This window comes from Triticum aestivum, chromosome 6A (assembly GCF_018294505.1).
Source record: "Triticum aestivum cultivar Chinese Spring chromosome 6A, IWGSC CS RefSeq v2.1, whole genome shotgun sequence".
In the NCBI taxonomy this organism is placed as follows: Eukaryota; Viridiplantae; Streptophyta; class Magnoliopsida; order Poales; family Poaceae; genus Triticum; species Triticum aestivum.
In genome coordinates this window covers 18,398,904-18,402,567 of record NC_057809.1, presented here as the reverse complement: position 1 = coordinate 18,402,567, position 3,664 = coordinate 18,398,904, and positions in this window count along the sequence as shown.

Genomic DNA, 3,664 nt, shown 5'->3' with positions numbered 1-3,664 from the left:
GGTTCATCGTTAAGATTGGAGCAACATGAGGTAGGTGTCATGAGACATGCACGACGACGCGGGTCGTAGGGAACCCTGCCGTTAGTAGGCACCTAAGGATTGACGATCGATGTTATTGCAGACGTATTTAGTCACACGATGCATCATGGACAGTCGTGGAAGTCAACAGGCGATAACTTCAATTTCTTTCCTCCAAGCTCCCATTCTCTGCCGGTAGAAACATTAAAACCACATGTTGCAATCGTTGTTGTCGTGTGGGGAGGTGGTACCACCATCGCACTTTCTATACCGCCCCCTTCCCCGCGACTCTATTGCTTTGAGAGTGTCAATTGTGGTCCACCCTCCTCTATAATTGATATGATTGACATTGGTTAAGTCGACAATTTCTGGACTCTGGATTTTTCATTGCCGGCTGGGATGCTTGGAGTTGGGTCTTGGTGATCCTTAGGTTGTTCACCATCCTCGGTCCGAAGTAGTGGGTACACATGATGCACATCGAAGGTGATCCGTGTGTCATCGTTTAAACCACACCTTGCTCGTAATTTCATTTTTCACAGAAGTTTTCATGCAAAATCGGCATTGCATTTTTGTCAAAACGAAATCAGCATTACATTTTTTTGTACATTAACTTTTTTCTCCAGTACCTTCATCTAGGACACTTGCTTGAGGATAGCCGGCTCTCGCGGCGCACCCATATGGCCAGACTTGTGCAAGTTGCAGCCTGGCTACATTCGTGCTGCAGTACTACTTGGCTACCTTTTGTTGGAGTACTACTACTTTCTCCAATTTTGCTCAATGATCGAGCAGACTGCTAAACTAGTTTTTGTAACAAGAAGCACACATGATGCGTGTCCCTGGCTAAACTAGTTCTTGGTGCCAACTGAACCAACTAATTAACGGAGAAACCTGCAGGCACCACCGGCCATGCTCTTGCATGTGCAACCGCTGCAACTAACAAGTTGTTAATTCGCCCGTTTTTTGTAGTTAGCTCAGTAATACTCCATTTTGCAGCCAGATGGAATCAGAGAATAAGCCTTGAATACGCAGTGTCAACTCTTTGCACGGCTCTGTACCCGCAACAACTGTGCATGCACTTAATGACCTAACATGCAGTCCCATCAAATATATATAGCTTATCTGGTATAAGTCGTTCAGCAGCCCAGAGATATGTAAGCTCAACGGCGGAGAACAGAACGGCGCCCACAATGAACGGATCCTGACTTTTGACCATTCACAGTGATGAAGACGCAGCCAGCCAGCCACCGTACAGTTGCATGTGCTGGTGATTTCCAAGAGTCAACTGTTCTTGTACGGTGCACCTACAATTATAAACGTCCACTTGATCGATACCTCTCACTTTCACCGCCAAGATTTTTTAGTTACCACTCACTCAACTTGTGTTTGCTAAACTCTTTCGGTGATTGGTTAACCGTACGTAAGCAAAATCCACGGCAAGTTACTTCTAAAGACACTTTTTTTCGCTAGTTAGTGGCACTTTTACATCATCGCGTTACAATTTGGGCCCTTAGGGGCCCTGAATTGGATCTGGGCGGGCCTGGCTTGGGCCTCTCCCGTGACGGCTCTGATGGACGGAGATGCGGCTCGTGCAGGAGGTTGTGGAGACGGTGGCACACCTACTGCAGCGCAGCGACGGGAGCTTTCACAAGCCATTTCAAGCTCGGCCGGGCCTACATGCCTGGTGTGCTCCTCTTGGTGCATCCGGTCGGTAACCGCCGATGGCGGTGGAGGTGGTTCCCTCCCGCGTGGCGGCGGACTTTGCCGCTCCTTGTTCCCGGTTGCTTCCTCTCAATCCATCGGTCCCGCTTCGATCCCCATGGAGATACGGCGGTGGTGGCTCCAAGACCGTGGTGGCACATGATGGATGGACGGCGAGTTTGGTGGAGCGTGACGGATCGGTCGAGGTGGTGGGTGTGTGGTGGACGGAAGAAATCCTTGTTGGCTTGGCCGGCACCGATGCAGCGATGCCATTGGGCGCCGTCGTTCCTTCCTGAAGGGGGTCGGGTATCCCCCTCATCCACTCCCCCTCGCGTACCGGGGGAAACCCTAGGACCTATCCGGGCAACAGCGTCGTCATCGTCGTGTTCCTTCTTGAAGATGTTGCTTGGTATGCGTAGGTCCAAAACGCTAGGAGTGTGGTGTTATTTTTGGAGGGCGCAGCGGTTGCGGATCATTGTTGTGTTCGTTGATCCGACTCTGTTGTCGTTCCTTTCTTTTGTATTTTCTCTTCCATTTTTTTAAACGTGAATGTGCTGCTTTCGCCCCAACACCTATCATTGGTTGTATCGGTCGATTGTTTTGGAATACAAAGTGAGGAACCCTTTTTCGGAATCCGACGGCCGGGAATAAATGATCTATTGCGTCTTTCTTGGAAAGACATGGTCTGTTCCGTACGCACGTAAGGTGTTCTTGGATTCAACGTGCATGCATGTGCACTGACTGAATCAAGCTAACAAATTTGACTTTCACACAGGGCGGGAATCACGCACGGAAAACACGTCGTGGACTTACTCAGCTGGCTACACGACGTGCATGCAACAGTACACGTACTGCTGACTCGGCTGGTTAACCTGCTCTGATAAATTAATAAGGTGAAACATGATACGTATCTTGACGATCGATCTCCAGATAGATCTCAATGCCAGCCAGTATAAGGACGGATCGATCCAGTTTGCGTAAGGATATCGATGACGAGGTACCAACGCAACATTGATCCGTGCTCTCTCATGTGGTGATTTTCGTACCTGGTCGTATACATAGGAGTTATACGTTTGGTTGGATAGCACTTGATAAGCTCAACCATATACAAAAGCTTGGCAACCCTGATAAGCTCAACGAATATCTTAGGATAGCTGACAAGTCGCCATATTAGTACTTGCAAGTTATTACTTCTACATCGTTCGCCTTCACTAACGCAGCGTCCTCAAAACTTACTTTGGTCAACTGGTCCTCTCCTAAACTTGAGCTAATCTTGAGTACGAGCTAAGCCGCAAGCTAGATCTTGATTATTTTTACAACACTTGGTCCTATCCGCTCTCGCGAACTCAGAGGCAAACACTTGGTCCTATCCGCTCTCACGAACTCAGAGGCAAACACTTGGTTCTATCCACCCTCGCGTCGCCCCCCACCCTCGTAGGCGACACGGGAGGTCTCAGTCGCTGCCATCTAGCCTTCCCCCATCGCTCACCTCTCCCTCCGCAGCTGCCGGTGATCGGCGCCGGGCAAAGCCCGTGCGTGCGATGACGGCGGCGGAGGGCCTCTCCTCCATACCCCGAATCCACGGGCGGTGTGGGCGCCCTGATCCGCAAGGTGCAGCCCTCCCGACGGCACGACGATTTCCGGCGGTGGCGGGCTTGCGGCAGTGCACGGGCGCCTAAATTCATGGGGTGTGGGTCTTCCATCTGCGTGCCGGCTCCCGGCGGCAGGCTTGGGCAACAGCGTGGGCGGATCCCGTCGCTTCGGTCATCGCAGAGGAATCTGGACCTGGGGCGGCTGCCCCGGTAGGCATAGCAACGATACCCTCGGATGGCGGCGCTCGCAGGTAGTGGATGGACGACATCTTGACCGCGTGGGCGGTGAGCTGCCGGTGGATCTCCTCCCCACTGTAGGCTCTCTCCTGTTGCACTTAGTGGCTTGTGATCCCGGT